Genomic DNA, 20,115 nt, shown 5'->3' with positions numbered 1-20,115 from the left:
CCGTCGTCTCAGAGGCAGCCGGACAGAGATGCTGAATTTTACTCTGCATCCAGTCTCTGGGCCTGGTCTCCGGGATCCTCCAGGACCTGGGCGGGGGTGGGTGCCGTGACTGCCCCTCAGTCCTCCCTGCATCTTGGCCCCAGGTACTTCCCTCACCCAAGGAGCATTTACCGACCAGTGCTTTCCGAAGAGCGGAAGGGCATTCCCCCTGGTGGTAACTTGGGGGACTTTCTCCGTAGCCCAGAGATGGCTTTCAGTGACAGTGAGACACACTCCCTGTGCACATGGCTCTGAGTCCTGATTCCAGCAAGGAGGAAGTCTGTCTGGTGCTGGTGGGCCTTGGGCTCCTTCCCCACCCTCTCTCATCTCCCCTTTAACACAGGGCCGGCTTTTGCAGGCGAGAGGGATTGAAAACCATTGTCCTGTTTTCGGTATATTTGTGGGCCAGGATTCTATTCCTTTCTCCACTCCTAGCAAAGGTGTGACCCTGGAGCACACTGTCACCTCCCAGGGGCCTCGGTTTCTCTGCCCATCAGGAGTCCTCATTGTCTCCGTATGAACCTGCTGCTGTTTTGGAGATGAGAGGACCGAGTGGCCCAGCGCTCAGGGCCCAAAGCCTCGTCCGTGTGGCCCTACCGGCTCCAAGTGTGGCAGGTTGGGTGTAGAACTTTCCTTGGCCACCGGCCGTGCGGCGTGGGGCCAAGCAATTGCATCTCTCAGAGTCTTCGTCTGTAACATTCGGGTAATAAAACCTGCCCCTGTCATCCCTGGAGGGATTAAATGCCTGGCACAGAGCAGACACTTGAAAAATAGTGCCCATTATTATTATTATTACTAGCACCACTTAATTTGCTTAAAATGTTTACTCGCCGGGAATCAATACGCTCCCGGTTTCCAGATAGCCTCATCAATTTTCAGCAAACCTTATACAATAAGAGTCTCCATCCAGAACTAATAATTCCCAAAGTGGGAGATAAATAATCTCCCTGAAACTTGCTGATTTTGGTATTAAGTACAGGGCTTCCTCAGCAACTTCCAGAAAAGTCGTTCGGAATTGAACACTGCAGGGCCAGTTGCGCAGGAGGAAAAAAAAAAAAAGAAAAAAAAAAAAAGAGAAAAAAAGGCTCTAGGAAATTTCCAGGCGCTGGGCTCAGCCTCCGCAGGGCCGCCCTGACGACGCGAGCATCCAGCAGAGGGCAGAGAAACCCATTAACATTTAGAAACACGCCGCTGTTTGTGTTCCCTGGAAATGTCAGGGATGCTGCAGTCTGCGCCACGCCGGAGACTCAAGAGCAGGGCTCGGCGATGGGGGCTCGCACATGGGCTTTTCCACCTGAACCCCTGAAATCGCCTGCACCATGTGCATGTCGGCACACGCACGTGCTCCGGGGGGGGGCATTCCCAGCTCCCCTCACAGCTGGAAAGGACCTGTGGAGCCCCTGCCCCGGGGGTTCCCAAATCCGGGCCGTGTAATGAAGTCACCCCCCCCATCAGATCCCACTAGTGTATCGAGACGGTGTCACCTTCCACCCTTTGGTCGGTGGGCATCGTCTCTTTGCAATCGGGAGAATGAGAAATGCTGCTGAGCTCTGGTGCCGTGATGTGCAGGTGCCCGCGAGTGGGCAGGGAGGTCTCGAGGGTCCCGGTGTCCCCACGGGATTCAGACCCCACCGCCAGTGACCACAGTGTCGGGGCCTCTGCTCAGCGACCCCACTTTTGTGCCCCCATCCTGCAAAGTCCAAACCCCCAGAACATAATGAGCCGGCCTGGCCTGCCTGCGAATGTTCTGGCGGCGAGTGCCTGGAGACGCTCCAAATGCCCACCAGTGAGGCGGCTGGTGGCATATTTCGCAGCAATTAAGAAATGACTTGATTTGTGTGCAGAGGCCAAGGGCCGGCCATGAGGACTGGGACGTGTCCTGAAGTGAAAAACAACAAGTCGCCCAGGAGATGCGTATGAGATCATCGAGTTACAATTCTGAAAAGGAGGCAAATCCAATAAATGTGCATAGAAGTTTATTTGAGCAAAAATAATGGTGTCAAAGATCTCCCGGCTCTTAGCATCGCCTACTTGAGGGCAGCAGAGTTGCTTTATACATCTGCAAATGGTCACGGCCGGTGTTGCTCTTTTCACTATGGTAAAACACGCATCTGTGAAATTCCTCGTTAACGATGCTTTGAACATTTGCACTGTTGGGCAACCATCACCGGTATTGAGTTCTAGATCATTCCATCACCCTACAGAGGAACACTGGACCCATCAACTGTCTTCCTCTCTCCCCACGCCCCGACGCCCATCCCCTCTACCCTAGACAATCACCAACCTACTTTCTGTCTCTATGCACCCATTCTCGATATTTCATATAGAGTCATGTGTATCTGGCTTCTTTTTTTTCTTTTCTTTTTTTTTTTGTATCTGGCTTCTTAGCACAATGCTTTCCGGGGTTCATCCACACCAGAGCTTGAACCACTCTTCATTCCTTTCTGTGGCTGGATAATATTCTATTTTTATCCCTTGAGTGGTCGATGGGCATCTGGATTGTTTCCATGTTTTTCTTTTTTCTTTTTTTTTTAAAGATTTTATTTATTTATTTGAGAGAGAGAGCATGAGCAAGGGGGAGGGGAGAGGGGAAGGGAGAAGCAGGCTCCCCGCTGAGCAGGGAGCCCGATGTGGGGCTGGATCCCAGGACCCGGGGATCACGACCTGAGCGGAAGGCAGATGCTTATCCTATGGAGCCACCCGGGCGCCCCGCCCAGCTTTTGACTGTTGTGGGTAATGGTGCTATAAACATGAGTGTGTAAGGATTTGCTTGAGATCCTGTTTTCACTTCTCCTGGGTATACATCTGAAAGGGGAACTGCTGGGTCACTTGGTAATTCCTTTTTTTTACTTAAAGATTTTATTATTTATTCATGAGAGACACACACAGAGAGAGAGAGAGGCAGAGACACAGGCAGAGAGAGAAGCAGGCTCCATGCAGGGAGCCTGACGTGGGACTCGATCCCAGGACCCCAGGATCGCGCCTTGGGCCTAAGGCAGGTGCTCAACCGCTGAGCCACCCAGGCATCCCATCACATGGTAATTCCATGTTTAACAGCACGTGTTACATTTGTTATTAAAAAAAAAATACAGAAAAAAAAAAAAAACAGAGGAAAGAGAAACCCCCACATGAGCTCTCCAAAGTTCGAGAAGTCTAATAATCATTTCTGGAGCGCTTACCCCATTCCAGACAGTGGGCATGCATTATCTCATGAGGGCTTTTCAACCATCCTGAGAGTCAGAGGTTTTCAACCTTCAGCACCAGCCACAGGGAGGGCTTGCGAAGAACCACAGGTGGCTGGCCTCCACCTCCCGGAGGTCCTGCATTCAGTAGGTTTGGGGCGGCGCCCGAGATTTTTGACAAACAGCCGAGATGCTGGGTCTGAGTGGCACTGAGCACGTTCTAGGCCCTGCCCATTTTTCATTGAGGAAACAGAGAAGTCAGCAACCTGCCCAGGGTCACACAGCGCATACATGGCAAAGTGAAGAATGCCTGGCCTTAGAGACCCTGGTGTTAAGACGCGCCTGGCGGTGTTAAGTTGCCTGACCCTGGGCCATGCTGCTTCTCTAGGGGTGAACCAGGCTGCCTGGTGGCTACGACCTCAGTCCCCTCGCCGAGCCCCCCAGGAAATGCTGGCACTCATGTTGAGAGAGTCGCAGAAGTGCTCGCCCAGAGCGCAGCCGGGACGGGCCCGGGGCTGGCACCAGCCGGCCGTGCGGGAGGCGGGGGGGGGGGGGGCGGTCCCCCTTAGGCAATCAAACTGCAGGGCACCTCTCCTGCAGGAGCCCCAGCGACCACAGGACAGGACCCTGGGTGGGGGGTGTCCTGAACCCTCCCCAGCCTCCCAGCGCGGGCGGGATGCTCACGCCAGGTGGCGCTGCTGGGCGCCGCTGCCTCAGGTGGGTGGGCGGGCGGCCGCCAGGTGTCGCAGTGAGACCACAGATGGCCCTCCAGCGCCAGCGCGTCCAGATCCAGACCCAGACCTCCGGCGCCCCAGATTGTAGAGCCCTGACACTCCTGGATTTTCTCTTCTCTCTTGAGACCATTGTGCCCTAAGGACTTTCCACTCTTCTTTTAGGCTGTTTGGATTTTAGTCTAGTATCGAAATTTTTTTTTAAAAACCCTAACTTTATGTAGATAGTACTTTTCACATCAAATTAATAATACAAGAGTTCAGAAAGGAATATGGTCCTCCAGGTTCAAAGATCCTTCCTCCAGGGCCTCACGAATTACAGTCTAGGGGGTCAGGGATAAGAACCAGCCAGCATTGGGGATAAATTCCATTTTTCTTTTAACTCCCAAAAGGGAGGAGGAGTCCAGGACCTTCCTCGCAGTTCTAATGATCGGTTTAAATGATGTCTTTATCCCCCAGGAGGGGCTGCAATGGGAAAGGCAGGACGGGGTTCTCCTAATTTAGATGCGTTGAAACTCAGGATCCTGAACTTTATTCCACACCCCCAGCCCCCCCCGGAGCAAAGTATAAGCCACAATCTGCAGAGAACGGCTGCGCTTGAAATGAGCTCACATCAGAGTTATTTTTTTACCAAATTCCACCTTCAAAGAACTTTATGATTTATCTCCACCTTGTAGCAAACTGCAGTAGATTTCATCCCTGGCTCATCTCACACAGGGTGTCAGAATTATACTTAAATCAGGAAAAACACAGATCGGATCTGGTATTTTTTTATTTTTTTTCTTTCTTTCTTTTTTTTTTTTTTTCAGATCTGGTATTGCCAGAGCTATAAAGTATCTCATTTTCTTCTCGTGAGGGGCTGTCATTTCTGCCCCGCCGACACAGAGGCTTGGGTAGCAAAGCTGCGTTCTTTGAAAAGAGACGGGTTGGTGCCCTGCAGCGTGGGGCACTGGCCTTGAGACGGATGCACGTGCCAGCGACCAGCGGAGAGGTCTGACTTGCTGCCCACCTGGGCGTCCGACAGACTTGGTGATGGAACTTCACGTGCTAGAAGGTTCCTCTAGGCCTCTCTGATGGAGTCACGGGGAGTGGTTTGGGGGGCCCTGCACACCTACCCTGTTGACGTCCCCTCCCCGCCTTGGGTATTCGCCAGAGCATTCGGCCTTTTTCTGCTGTTAATCAACAGCTGTCTTGTGCAAATCTTTAAAAGCCCGGCCTGGCCCAGATAGAAACTGCAACCATTCCTCCACCGAAGCCCCCTCCTCTGGCTCAGGGCTGAGCCGGGCTTGCGGGGACTGTGCTGGGGGCCGGGGGCTGTGTGCTTTCACATTCTGTCCCCACGCCTGTCCACTGTTTCCCCCACACCCCCACTGCCCAGCTTTCTTTGAGGTCTCCGAGATGGGCCCGGGCCATAGGGCACAGGAGAGGGGCTGCATGTGGCTCTCCCCTGGCTGCCAAAGGCTCTCTGTGGGGGTTACCAGGCACCGGGAGGGGGTGTTTGGAGGCCCCCCACTTGGGACTCTCACAGTGGTGATCCCCTGCTGACCTCATAAAGCCCACCTCCTCCCTCTGACTGTCCACCACCTAGCCTCTGGGTGTTGCACGGGCAGGTGAGACTCTTCAGTCGGAGGAGGTTTCAGGATGGGACCTGCCCCCTTACTGCCTCCTGTGTGTGCACTTGACCCTTGGGGAAATAGCCCTTGTCCCTTTCCTATGGGATTCTTGAAGTAGGGGCTGCTCCCAGGGGCCTGATCCAGAATCGGCTTGGCAAGCATTCCCCTGGGTGGGGGAGTCGAGATGTCAGGCCCCCTCAGTCCCTGTGAAGGCGTCTCTAGATGTTCTTCACTTGGCTTTCGGTGGTGGGGAGAGTGGGGCGAGGCCCAGAGCCCCCATAAGATGACAATTCCCTCCAAAGAAATCTTTGCTCCCTGCATTGAGTTTCTAACCTTCTAGAAAATAGGAGCTTGTTATTTTCTTTGGAGTAGGGTGTGAGTCTCAGAAGTGGCTTGGGCTCTCAGCAAGTACAGGTGTTATCTGAATAAGCGCCTCTCTTCAAAAGACGGGGGATGTATCACTTATTGTCTTCAGCCGCGGGCTTCAGCTGAAATTCCAAGAAAACAGGACACATCCAATTCAACATTCTGAGAAACGGTGGCAGGCCGGTCTGTCCCTGTGTCATGAGCTGCTGTTTTGGGACAGTGATCCAACCAGCGTGGCATTTGGGTCGTGCTAGGAAGAGAATCCATAGAACAATGTGGCCGGGAGTGGCTGTGAGGACATCTTCAGATGGACGCGGTGACCAGGGTAGCTGTTCGGAGGAGGTGAAATGCAAGCTGAAATTTGGGGGAGGAATTAAATCTGGGCAGGCTTAGAACCTTCCAGAAACCATGAACATGAGAACATAGTCACCAACGAGAGCAATAAGGGTGAGATGGGGGCAGAAAGTTGGCCCGAGCCAGGTCGGGTGGTGCCTCCGAGGCTGTACCAGTCAGCCGTTGCCACCACCATGCTGTAGAGTCGCTCAGGACTCGGTGGCAGAGCCAGCCGGTGACCGAGGCCTGCTCACAGGCCGGTTGGGTAGCAGCCGGGGTGGCACTGCTCTGGCCTGGGCTTGGCTGGCCGGCTCTGCCTCACAGGCCTCTCACCCTCCGGGGACCAGCAGCTTGGCGGGGCATTGGCAGAGGCACATGAAGGCAGGTGGAGTCGGGGGGCTCCTTGGAGGTACGAGGCAGAGCCACCACGCGGCCACTCCTGGCAGCAACCATTGAATCAGCAAGTCAAGTGGCCAAGTTCAAAGTCAAGGGCCAAGGAGTTAACCTCACCCCTGAGGAGGAGGCCATGGCAGGGGCTGGATGCTGAGACAGGTGAAGAGTTGGGACCAGTATCGAGCTCTCTCATGGGGGCCCTGGTCTGGATTTTGTCCCAAGATCAATGGGGAGTGACTGAAGGTTTAGGAGGGGGCGAAATGTGAACTACCTCACTGATTTAAGACAACGGTCTGCGGGAGGCAAGAGCGGAAGCCAATAGGTCGCACTAGAGGTTCTTGCTGGTGTCCAGGTGACAGAGGTAGGTGGCTGGGCCAGGTGGTGATGACGGATGCAGGAGACAGGAGCTGGGAATGGGGGTGAAGCGACGGTCAGGGACCCAGGTCAGAGCAGGCAAATGGGTGGTGGTGCCGTTGTCCAAGACTGGAAGAGCTGAGGAAGGCCAAGATTCGTCGTGAACGTCACGGGCGCCTCGGGGTCCGCCCGTGTATTGGTTTCTGGTGGCGGCTGTGGACCTGGTGGCTCTCCCAGCTCCGGAGGCCAGAAGTCTCAAGTTGAGGCACCCACAGGCCTGAGCTCCTTCTGGAGGCTCTTTCCTGCCCCTTCCAGCTTCTGGTGGTTCCAGGTGTCCCTCAGCGTGTGGCCATGTCACCCCAGTCTTTGCAGGACTTCATTTTGTGCACCTGTCTGCCCCCCCTTCTCTTCTAAGGACTTGTCATTGGATTAGGGCCACTCTGTTCCAGGAATCTGGTTTCCAAGCCCTTCATCACACCTATAAAGGCCCTTTCTCTAAACAAGTTCACATTCACAGGTTCTAGGTGGACATGTCTTTTGAGGGCCCACCATCCCGCTCACCCCAGGGGTTCTGCTTGGGGGTGCCTACCACTCACCCCGGGGACGGGTGGGATGTTGGGCACCTGTGGCTGGGGCTCACAGGAGAGGCACCGGCGGACACGTGTGGCTGGTGGCTGTCAGCAAGCGGGTGGACCCTGGAGGAAACTCCCAGGAGGAGGACTTCGGGTGGCGGGGAGAGGCGGGCCAGCACCGAGCTGAGGGGTCCGATGGGGTCCAGGTAAACGGGGGAGAGCACAGGGCTGGAGAGCAGGTGCTCGGGAGGGCGGAGGGCGCCGTGTGCAGAGCCGAAAGCCGCTGAGAGATCCAGCCGCTAGGGGAGGGGAGACGCCATCCAAGGTGGCAACACGACCGTCCCCGACAAGGCCAGCTTCGGTGGCACGTGGGGGACTGCGTGGACTCCCTTCCGAGGAGTGGAAGTCTGAGAGTGAGGACGACTCCTTTGGGAGGTTTGACGGACGGGCGAGGAGCGCTCGAGGAGGCGGGGTCCCGGCCCGGGGAGGCCTTCGGGGGGGGGGGGCCCGGGATGAGCGCTGGCCCGGGCGGACTGGCGCTCATTGCCTCTTCTGTAGGCCGATCGGTCCATGGCTCCACCCCCCCTCACTGCCCAGGCCCAAATCCCCAAAGCTGGTGACACCTTCCTGCAGTGAGACTTTCGTAACCTTTTTATTATGGAAAAGTTGAAGCATGCGAGAATGATATTCTAGAACAAGCAGGCCTGGATTACACCATGGCCAGCATCGTGTGCATCACAAGTCGTGCCTGCAGGTGGTCCCACGGTCAGGGTGAGAAGTTGGAGCCCGGGGTTCAGGGAGTGACAACTGCCCTCCCCCCTCCATTGAGACGTCATGTTTCCTCCTCTGGGCCAGCAGGTAATTTGGGGATGATCCTTTCCCACACTATGAATATCCCGTTCCTTATCTCCCTTTCTTATTATTAAGGTGGAACAAATTTAAAATTTAGTATATAACATTTTAGCCATTTTCACATTCACATTATTGTGCAACCATCACCACCCTCCACCTCCAGAACTTTCTCATCTTCCCAAACTGAAGCTCTGTCCCCACTAGCTCCCCATTCCCCCCGCCCCCCGCCTTGGCACCCACCATTCTACTCTCTGCATCCATGAATTTGACTGCTGCGCGTACTTCATAGAAGTGGGATCACCCAATATTTGCTCTCTCACGTGACTTTTTTTAAAAAAAAGTAGCTACATTGAAATATAACTTATGTGACGTGCAATTCATGCACGTAAAGTATATACACTTCAGAGGATGTCTATACCCAGTAAACAGTTACTTCTCATCCCCTTAGCCTCCCCAGCCCTTGACAGCCACTAATCTTCCTGTTGCTATGTGTTTACTCATTCTGGGCATTCCAGATTTTATTATTTATTTGAGAGAGAGAGAGAGAGAGAGAGAGAGAGAGAAGCAGACTCCATGCTGAGCACAGAGCCTAATGTGGGGCTTGATCCCAAGACCCTCAGATCATGACCTGAGCTGGAATCAAGAGTTGGACAATGATCCAATGAGCCACCCCAGGGCCCCGAGTCTGGACATTTCAGACCAACAGGTCATATCCTATGTGACCTTCCGTGTCTGGTTCTTCACTCAGCGTAATGTGTTCAAGGCTCGTCCTTGCTGTCACACGGATCAGTACTTTATTCCTTTTTATGGCTGGAGAATGTTCGTCCCTCTGCATGCAGATACCAAATTGTGTTTCTCCATCCACCTTTCGATGGTTCCATCCCCCCTACATGGTGGGCCTTACGGATACTGCTGCGATGGACATCTGGGTCCAGGTTTTTACGTGCACAAATATTCTCGATTCTCTCAGCTATATACCTAGGAGTGGAATTGCTGGGTCACACGAGAATTCTGTGGTGCATCATTCGAAGAACCACTAGACAGTTTCCCCAAGCAGCTGCGCCATGTTACGCTCCCGCCAGCGGTGTGTGAGGGTTTTCACTTCCTCACCGAGGTCTGCCGTGATCAGAGCCATCCTGGTGGGTGCGGAGTCGTAGCTCATTGTGGCCTCGCCTCTATTCACCCTTCAGCACACTCCTACCCCCCGACTGACACAGGTCTGCCGTGGGGGTTGCAAATTGGTGACTTTCCGTCATTCCTTCTACATTTCATTAGCTGGCATTCCTCTATAAAAATGAGCTTTCTTTCATCCTCTGGAGCTGTCTGGTTTTCCTAAAAGGCAGTTCCAGCCCGAGATGCAGGGAAAAATGCTCAGCCCTTAATCATTATGGATGCCTGGATATTTATATCTTCAATGTGTTTCAACCAATTACAGTTGTTATTACTTTATTCTAGATGCTTGGATAATCTCAAATTTGGCCACCGGAGTGTGGCACACTTAAAAAAAAAAAAAAAAAAACACAGGCTTATTGAGAAATAATTTACATAACCCCAAATTAAAACTGTTTTAGGCGTACAATTCAAGGATTTTTAGTGAATTTACAGACTTGCCCACTCCTGGCCACAATCTAATTTAAGAACCGGGCTCACATTTTAAAACCGGGGTTCTCTGCTTTTTCAGTGAACTTTAATTCCCAGGTGGAGAATGTCCCGGCAGCCCCGAGTGAGGCAGCACTTGTGTCTTGGCGGGTGGGCACACCTCTGTGATCATGCTAACGCGTTCTAGGCCTCAGGTCTTCCCCGGAGGCCTCCTTGAACCCTTTACTCCCAGTGCAGTCCCCCCACAGTCCCTTCCCAGGAATTTGTTAGAAATGCAAATCTCAGGCCCCAGTCCAGACCTGCTGAATCAGTGTGCGTTTCAACAAATCCCAGGAGATTTGCGTGTGCAAACTTGAACGCCGCTGCTCTTCCAGAGGTTTCCATCACGTTTTGCAAAAAGGCAGCACTGCCCTGAGGGAACCACAGTACCAGGCTTGGTGGGGGTCTGATCCAGGTCCTCCAAAGGGATGAGATGGAGGAGCAACTTTTTTTCCCCTGTGCTCTATGGCATTTGTGGCGTGCTTAGGCAGCAGGGCTGAGCAGCTGGCTGCACTGAGACAGGTGGTCCTGCCTGACACTCAGACTCTTCCATGCACATGACTGCTAAATGATCCCTTGGATGTTTGCAGGACCCTGCCTGGTCCTGCTGTCTCTGGGCCACTTTCCTTCTATTCTCAGGGACAGTGGGATCATTGAGAGGCTCCCCCACCATTTGGGGCGACTTGGGGCCCAGGAAGCTGCAGGACCCCATGCTGTTACTCCCACGACATCCTGGGTTACCCTGGCACCCCCTGTTGCTCCTTCTTCTTGCCACAGCAGCTCCAGGAGGCCGACCATGTCCCGTGTCTTAGAAACTCTGGGCAAGCCATGTCCTTGTCGGGGGGCTTGTCCTCTTCCAAGGGGCTTCTTTCTGAAAAGAGGGCCCCTTCTGCCTAATAACCCCCTTTTGGAGAAACTTTCCCTATCTCAGGGATGGATGAGGTGGGAGGGTAAGTTTTCTATGAAGCTTATTTTCCTCTCCAGAAATGCCCCCCAGCCCTGCTCTTCCAGACGGCTCCCCACTTTTCTAAGGATGAGACTTTGAGACTCAAAAACTGAGAACCGACTCTGGTTTTCCTGCACTTTGCGAAGCATCCTTCCTTCTCGGGGGCAGCGGCACCAAATGCTTGCTTCCCACACTGTGGGGGGTGTGTGTGTGGCGGCGTGTGGTGTCATGAGGGAAAAAGCAAAAGGGAAAATATTGCCTTGATGCAAAATGAATTTTGACTCAGGGAGCCTCATCCGTTGGACTGCTATAAATTGAGCTTTGGTCAACCTCATGGACGCTGCTTCTCTGGGGGTGGGATTGGAGCCACTGACTGGATACCAGTGGTCCTGGGGCGCGTGGAGGTCCTCCCATGGCCTGATGGCAAAGGATGCATGTACCTGTTCACTGCCCCTTCCACCCAGCCTTGCCACCCACTTATGTGACTTGTGGGTCCCTGAAAGCATGTGGTGCTAGATGAATGGTTTGAGCTTTTAAAAAGTTTTCTCCCTGCCTAAATGGCATTTCCAAGTCTGCTTAAAGAGAGGGGCGAGGGGAAAACATGGAGATAGCAAGTGATATCTGAAAAATTACTGCTGCCATGACCTGCTGGTGATTTATTTTGAGAAAGGCTATAGATTGAGCAAGGCCTCCTGCTGTTCCTCCTCCAGGAAGTTTAGAATTAGAACCAGCGGATATGATTCTATTGAACGTTTGCCAGAGAAAGTTCCAGAGGGAAGACCCTGACCTCTTATATTTGGTTTCGGACCCCATGACCCTCCTTCTGGAAGGAAAAAATCCTTCTGGCATCTTTTTCTTTTCTTTTCTTTTTTTTTTAGCAAAAGTTTTGCTTAATCCTTGGGAACAAGAAACCCCAACATCCTGTTTTTATACGTCCAGAGCGAAAGATAAGATCTAGCTCAGACCCTGATCCTAGTGCAGTAAGACACAATTCACACAGGGCACACATGTCTTCCCCCTTCCCAGAGTCTGTTTCAGTGCAGATTAACCCAGAGCCTTTGTAGTTTGTGAAACTTTTCTTTCCCAGGGGGTCCCGAGGTCAGGGCCAGCCCAGGGCAGGTCAGGGGCAAGGACTGCGGGGCCCCTCGAGAAGGGAGAGGGTGCCTGTGGCTGCAGAGGGTCTGGCCCATCTCGGCTTGGTCATTTGGATGCCGAGGCTGCTGTGTCCTCCAGTGAGGCTGACCCATCCGTTTGGGGGATCGGGGGCGCTCTGCTGCAGGAGTGGAATCCCAAATCACCCCAGGAGTGTCTGCGTGCATAAATCAGACGCCCCTTCTGGCTGAGTCTCAGCCAGTATTGATTGAGTTGAGGCCTGGTAATAAATTGGGGGAGATAAATCAGTTGGGAATTAAAGCAGGCACAGGGCGCGCTGGTTACAGAAAACATTTAAGTTTAATGCGTTGACCGGGAGGGGAGCGTAATTTTCCGATGGTGCCAGTTTGCTGAGGAGCGAGCCAGATGCCTCCTAAATGCTCCGGCAACGCGCACGGACTGATGAGGGGCTCGTGCGAGTTCATGGCCAGGCTGTGCTGGGCAGTGAGGTTGAGGCCTGGAAGTCACAGCTGCTCTCTGGCCAAAAGTCATGCCAAGTGCTGTTCAGACGGTGCCCAGACCCACACCCCGCCCCGTGTCCTGAGCGGCACCTCCAAGCCCGTCCCCACCCCCACGTCCACCTGTCACCGAGGCGCACGGCCCAGCTGCCCCCCACTCCACGACCGAGCTCACCCCGCTGTCTCCCTGCCCAGCCTTCGGAGTGGTCTCTGAAAGCAAAATTGTGTCCGCTTCTCTCCTCCATTGCAAACTTTCCACGACCTCCCATTGCTCTTCAAAGGAAGTCAAGACTCCAGACCCAAGGCTTCAAGGCTCTTCATGCCCCACCCACTTCTTGTGGGTCTTGTTCTGGGCCACGTTCCTTTCCTCCGGGACTTCATGTGTTTACTCCCTGCATTAGGCCCTTTGCACATGCTGTTCCTGCTGCCTAGAAGCTCTTCCTGCCTCTCCTCACCTGGCTGGCCCCACCTGGCTGGTCCCGCAGCCTCATGATTCCCCCCTGAGCCTGCTCCTCATCGCTGGCCGGCACGTTCCTGAGAGCACCCCTTACTTCCCCTTGTCAAAGTGAACTATTTACGGTGTCATTATCGTTCCTTGTCCAGCTCATTCACTGAGTGGGGCGGCACGAAGGAAGGTAGAAAAATCTCAGCTGGTTTGACACCTCACAGGTGTCTTCGTGGGTGGTACCTGAAAGAGCCTCAAAAACAGGCTGGTCAGCGGAAGGAGCCAGCCACGGAGGGCCACATACTGTATAGGATTTCATCGGTACAAAATGTCTGGTATAGGCAAATCCACAGAGACAGAAATTAGATCCCTGGTTGCTTGGGATGGGGGAGGAGCGTGACCCCTCATGGGAATGGAGCTTCTTTTAGGGGTGAAGAAAATGTTCCAGAATGAGACGATGGTAATGGGTGAGTAATTCTGTAAAAAACACCCCAAACCATTGAACTGTATGGTTCATTATTAAAAAAAAAGATTTTATTTATTTTGGGGCTCAGTGGTTGAGCGTCCGCCTTTAGCTCAGGGCGCCATCCTGGGGTCCCGGGATCGAGTCCTGCATTGGGCTCCCCGCAGGGAGCCTGCTTCTCCCTCTGCCTGTGTCTTTGCCTGTGTCTCTCATGAATAAATAAAATCTTAAAAAAAAAAGATTTTATTTTAGAGAAAGAGAGACAGAGAGAGCGTGCAAGAGAGGGGGGCGCAGAGAGAGAATCTCGGGCAGACTCCCCACGAGCTCCCTCCAGGGTGTTCCACCTCAGGACCCCTGATCAGGACCAGAGCCAAAAGCAAGAGTCAGCGCTCAACCAACTGAGCCACCCAGGCGCCCCTGAACTTCTACTTTAAACACATTTAAATTGTCTCCCTAAACCGGTGATGTCCCCTGTATGCGAATTACATCTCAGTAAAGCTGCACTTAAGAGATTTAACACATGAAATTTTGTGGATTCAAAGAGAAAGGGAACTTCTCTGCGGAAAAGCAGTTGAGTTAATCCGTGAATATTTATGATGATGTGCTGGTGGGCGGAAGGAACAATCTGGAAAGGGTCCCCGGCTGGCAGTCCTGGGAGCTGCACTGACCCAGCAGCAGAGACACTGTGTGTGTGTGTGTGGGGGGGGCGGGGGGACGGGCTGGATGGGGAGCAGGGGCACCGAGGGCGCCGAGGGTGAGGGTGATCAGGCTGTTGGGACATTCGGGAAGAGGCACCCAGGTTGGGCTGCAGACCTCCGTCGGTGGGGCTTGGGGTTGGGGCCGGGAGGCTGGAGAGAGGGCGGAGGGAGGGGAGACTCAGGAGGGCAGGTGTAGGGAGTCGGGCCCGTGGAGACGTGGACTCCGGTCCCCTTGCACCGCGGCCTGGTGCACCCACCGCCCCCCGGGGAAGGAGCCGTCCAGGGTCTGCACCTGTGGGGCGCTGCCTTCATCCCTCACGGAGGAGGGGGCCCCGGGGCTGCTCCCCAGGGGGTGCGTTCAGTCTGATGCCTCCTCAGCCCCCTTTCCTCCTGCAAATGGGGATAATGAATCCTGCGGGTGGGCCCGAGCCTTCCATCTCTCACCGACCTGCGGGTCTAGCTGGGGCCGCTTCCATGGCCCAGCGACACTCAGTCGTGCCTGGGGCCCTAGGAAAGCCCAGACGTTTCTAGGGGATTCCAGGTTGTCACACAGGGGCTCACGAGCGGGTCTATCTGTTGGCCGTCGCTGCCCTCTGCTGGAGTCCCTGGGCGCTGCCACTGCGGCCACCGTCTGGGTGGCTGGGGAGGGGAGAACAGGACCATGGTGCAGTCTGGTCCCCGGTGGGCTTGCCCGGGCCCAGCATCTTAGAGGGAGGCCCCCACTTCTGACGTGACTGTGCCGCTCACCCGTTCTCGCTCTGATTCAGACCCGGTATTTTGTTCTCCGTGTGGATCCCTGGGGCTTCCAGCTGCCACACTCGCTTGCTCTGAGCCAGACGCTGTCCCGCGGGGTGCTCAGCACACCCCCGAGGGCACTAACGCCACCTCCACCCTCTACAGGCTCAGTAAGCTCGGGACGGACTCCAAGTTGAACCCACTTTGTCCAACAGAGGGGCTGACTCCCGATCTAGCGCAAGCTGGGGTCCCCAACCCCCACTCCAGCAGTGAGCCTCTGCGACCCCAAGTGCTGGTGGCCGTTGTGTCCCTTCTTCAGCTCAGATCTGAGCCTCCTCCCTGCTTCCTCTCACACTCGGCCCCTCTCACACTGCTGCCCTCCCTGTGTGTCTGCCTAGCTGTGAACCTGTGTATGTTTGTGTGCGTGCACACACATGCATGTCCGTGTTTGCACACGTGTCTGTGTGTGTCTATGTCTCTATGTGCACACATGTCTGTGTGTGCTTGTGTGTTTTACCTGCGTGCATGCGTGTGTCTGCTTGTGTGTGCCCATGTCTCCGCTAGTGACCACTGGCGAGACACCAGGTGTGGCTGGAGTAAAGGGGGGAGAGCGGGGGGCCCAGGCCATGGGGCCAGCTCTGCACAGTGTCCAGCAGGCCTTAGAGGAGGGGCTCCCTGTTAGAGGCGAGGGATCCACCTGGCCGAGACCCGGAGTGCTGGGCCGGGGCTGCCACCCTCCAGGGCCACTGCCCCAAGCCACGGGCACTTTTTCAGGCCTCTGTGGCCACTGGCCACTGGCTCCTTTGGAAGCAGACCTTCTCTGGGGGGTTTGCTGTGGGGGCCCCTGAATGGCATGGGGGGTCGGCAGAGCCGCGGCGGACGGTGGGGAGCTGTCCACGTGCCCTGTCCACGTGTCCTCCTGGGAGATGTGGGGTTGCCCTGCTGGGGCTGGAGGCGGGGGCGAGCACACCTCCCTCCACACTCGGCTCCAGGAGTGTCCTCTGCACGCGCGGGCTTCTGCGGCAGAGGGGGGTGTTGATCTCCAGATAGGACGCAGCCGGGGTTTCTCTCAAGGGAGAGGCAAGATATTGTTTTCCGACACGCGTAGCCTCCCTGATGACTCTAGAACTCCAAAAAAGAAAACCCTACAGGACAAAAGCAGGGAGCGCGGGAGCTTTGTGGCATCTGGTGGGTCATTGCTGGGGGAAGACGCCCCGAGTGCCCCAGCGGGGGGCCCCCGACTGGAACATACCCCTGAGGCCCTGACTTCTCCTCTGTGGGCGCTCATCATCCCTGCTAGCGACCAGCTCCCTGGGCCACCCCATGTGACACCTGTGGCCTCTGCTCACCTGCGCCCCTCAGGCCGGGGGCGCAAAGGACAGAAGTTCCCTGCATCCCTCGGACGTTTCTGGGTGTAATGGGTGGAAAATCAACACAAACTGGCTTTGGCCCCCGTTGGACATTGTTGGCTCACACATTGGAGAAGTTCAGGGGTGCCAGGGGGTTTAGAGGCTCCAGGGAGTCGTGTGGTGCCACAACATTGTTCTCTTTCTCTTGCAGCTCCACTAACGTCTGCTTTCATGTTTGTGTCCCTCTTTTCCTGCAGTTGGGTCCCTCTGTGTATTGGGGACAGGGTGGCAGGAAGCCCCAGCTTACCTGGCTCAGGAAGGAGAAACTCTCTGAAGACCCTGAGGAGTCCACCTGGGTCACGTGCCCAGCAGGATGGAGCCTTCTGATTGGCTGGCCTGGCTCAGGCCCACTCCCCCTCGTGTTGGGGTGGGGGGGGGCACTACCCTGAGTGACTCACCTTGCTTTATACCTGGGACCACTGGCTGGGGAGGTGGTCTCTGGAAGGAGAGAATGTGGAGTAGGAAGAATGATTTTTAAAAAATATTTTATTCATTTATTTGAGAGAGAGAGAGAGAGAGAGGGAGAGAGAGAGAGAACATGAGTGAGGCGCAGAGGCAGAGGGCAGAGGGGGAGGGGGAAGGCAGGCTCCCTGTTGAGCTGGAAACCCGATATGGGGCTCCAACCCAAGACCCCGGGATCATAACTTGAGCCACCCAGGTGTCCCACGATTACATTTCTCTACTCACTAAATCCTTTCCTATTAAAAAAAAAAAATGTGGCAACATCTCTTTCTTTTCCTAAGTTGACCTACTTTGGGAATTAAACTTGATGTGTGGCTTTTTACCAAACTTTGAGAACTTTTCACAACTCTTATAATCTATGGAGCTTAAAACAAAAAACAAAATTAAAGAGGAAAAGTAAAATTTGACAGTAATTTCCTCACCGTGCATTTTAGCTTTTAGCTGCCCATACACTAAATGAGTATATATCATTAACTCAAAATGTGGCCCCCAAATGGGTTCTTTCTGCCATTATGGTCTGAGAATTAGGTTCCTGGGACACATTACCCCAAATATCAGTGGGGACAGTAAATGGACAAGATCCATATCCCTATGGGCTGGGGAATGAGAAATGTATGGCTGGTCATTAAAAGCCTTCGTTCGGGGATATTTTTTTTCCATTAACACAGCTGAAATTGTGCTGAAAGCCAAGCTGTTATCTCTGGGAGGTGAGGGAGCTTCAGGGAGGAGCTAGGGAAGAGAGGCGAGTCTTAGCACCTGATTTGGGAGGTTTATGGGAGTCTGGGGGAGGCCTTGGCCTTGTGATTCCAGTGGAAGGGCCCAGAGCCACCTCAATGTCCCTGTCATATGTGGATTCTTCATCTTCCCTCCTTCCATGTATGTCTAGAAAGGTCTAGAAAGGGTGGTCTTCAGGCCCAATGTAGTTGCTTTGTGTCCCGGCTCCCCTACTTCCCAGCTGTGGCTTCCCCCTCTGTTTGGGAAACTGACACCCATGAAATCATTGACAACAATCACCATGTAGGCCTGAATATATGGGGACCTGAAGCAGAGGGGGCCTCTCCCCATGTTCTCACCAGGATCTAAGAACAGACAGCACATTGGCTGAGATGTGGATGAAGGAGTCAAATGCCTACTTGTAATGTTTATTTAACTGGTAAAACGTGTGTATTTAAAGTCACACAACACACAAAGTATTACTCTGGAAACATGGTAAATTCATTTTCTCATGTTTCATCCATCAATTTTATGCCAACTCTTCAGCTGGGTCTCCTCCAGTGTCCTTGTCATCACCAGGCCTTTTGAGGATCCAGCATTTTCCAGAGCTCAGCATCTTCATTCTCGGCCGAGTGATGAGAAACACAGCGCTTTTCAGACTCCCTCTACGAGGCTGTCACTCCGCGTGTCATCATAAGGCACATGGGTGTGAGGTTAGGACATTTCCCCTGTAGGTGTGCCGGAGATCTCTTAGTGCAGTCACTTATGTTATTGCATTTTAAAGCGATTTTAATTGGCTCGTTATGTTTGCTTTCTATTGCTGTGTGTGTAACAAATTAGCACAAACGTAGTGGCTTAAAACCACACCCATTTGTTCTCCCACAGTTCTTAGGTCAGAAGTCTGGCACAGCTTAGCCGGCTTCTCTTTTGTGGATCTTACAAGTCTGAGATGAAGTGCTGGCTGGGCTGCGATCTCATCTGGAGACCTGAGTGGGGTCGGAGCCTCCCAGCTTTGTCAGGTTGTTGGCAGAATGCAGTTCCTTGTGGTTGTAGAATTCATGGCGGCTTGCTTCTATGAGGTCAGCAGGACAGAGAGAGAGAGAGAGACAGAGACAGAGAAAGAGAGACAGAGAGATACAGAGACAGGGAGACAGAGGCAGAGAGACAGAGACAGATTGAGAACAAGAGACTTTCACCTTTATTTTTTATTTTTTTTAAAGATTTTAAGAGACTTTCACCTTTATTTTTTAAAAGATTTTATTTATTTATTAATGAGAGAGAGAGAGAGAGAGAGAGGCAGAGACACAGGCAGAGGGAGATGCAGGCTTCATGCAGGGAGCCCAGCGTGGGACTCGATCCTGGATCTCCAGGATCATGCCCTGGGCTGAAGGTGGCGCTAAGCCGCTGAGCCACCTGGGCTGCCTGAGACTTTCACCTTTAAAAGAAGGTTTAGCTCCCTGGACTATGTCAGAGGCCCACAAAGGATAATCTGCCCTTTGAGTAACTCAAAGCAGCTGATTCGGGATGTCACTTATACCTGCAACGTCTGTTCACCTTTGCCATACAAGTGTAACAATCACAGGGGTGGCATCCCCTCACCTTTGCCTTATTCCATCAGGTAGGAGAAGTTGAGGGTCCTGCCCAGTTTCCAAACAAGGGCAGCACAAGGGTGTAGACACTTGGGACAGGATCATGGGTCATCTCAGAATCCTACCTCTGCCCTCATTCATAGTGAGAACCGATAATGGCCTTTGTGAAGATGCTTTCGTGATAACGACCAATTCAATGGAATTTATTTTTTTTCTCCTCTCTTCTTGACAACTTCAGGGAAGTTTCTTTGTCTTTAAATAACATTTATTGAGATCCCACTTTCTCCTTTTAAAGATAACATCTTTCTCAAACACAGCCTTATTGTTAAAATATTTGTGGGTACTTGGGGGTCTCAGTTGGTTGAGTATCTGCCTTTGGCTCAGGTCTTGATCCGGGGGTCTTGGGATCGAGTCCCGCATCAGGCTACCTGCTCAGTGGGGAGTCTGCTTCTCCCTCTCCCTCTGCTGCCTCGATGCTCCTGCTCTCTCTCTCTGTCACTCGCTCTCTTTCTCTCTGAAATAAATAAATAAGATCTTAAAAACTAAAATATTTGTGAGGGCCCCTGACTATATGAGAAACGTAGTAAAGGGCTCTGATGCCTGCCTGGTCCCTCTTTCCTGAGGGACTCAATCTCGACAGGTTTTCCTACTCAAAGCAAAAGAGGGAGGCTCAGGTTAAGCACGGGAAGGTGGGGTGTCTGCAAAGTGGGAGGCCGACTTCTCTCCGCACTCAGTGTCCGCTCAGCTGTGGTCCTAGCCGAGGGCAGAGCGCTGGGCAGAAACGGGCTGGGGTGAACAGCATCCCCTCTGCACTCCGTGCTCCCGAGAGCAAGGGTGGGGGGGGGGCGGAGATGGTGCCCTGGAGCTCGCTCAGACAGAGAACTTGGGGGTTTCACCTCTGAGGGTCACTGAGCTGTGTTGGGGGTGCGGCAAGATGCCACCAGCTGGAATCAGGCACAGGATGTGGACCT

General features: G+C 53.6%; 1 long non-coding RNA gene across 1 annotated transcript; it reads right to left on the bottom strand.

Moving 5' to 3' along the window:
- Nucleotides 1-12,452: 12,452 nt before the first annotated feature.
- On the bottom strand, nucleotides 12,453-12,934 carry LOC119865703. The gene is made up of 2 exons (XR_005378051.1): nucleotides 12,805-12,934; nucleotides 12,453-12,648 (listed from the first exon to the last, which is right to left on the bottom strand). It is a non-coding gene; the product is annotated as an uncharacterized LOC119865703 (long non-coding RNA).
- Between the last annotated feature and the right edge of the window lie 7,181 nt (nucleotides 12,935-20,115).

The sequence above is a fragment of the Canis lupus genome, chromosome 24 (genome assembly GCF_011100685.1).
Source record: "Canis lupus familiaris isolate Mischka breed German Shepherd chromosome 24, alternate assembly UU_Cfam_GSD_1.0, whole genome shotgun sequence".
NCBI lineage: Eukaryota > Metazoa > Chordata > Mammalia > Carnivora > Canidae > Canis > Canis lupus.
The sequence above is the reverse complement of the archived record's forward strand: the minus strand, read 5'-3'. Positions and strand labels throughout refer to the sequence as shown.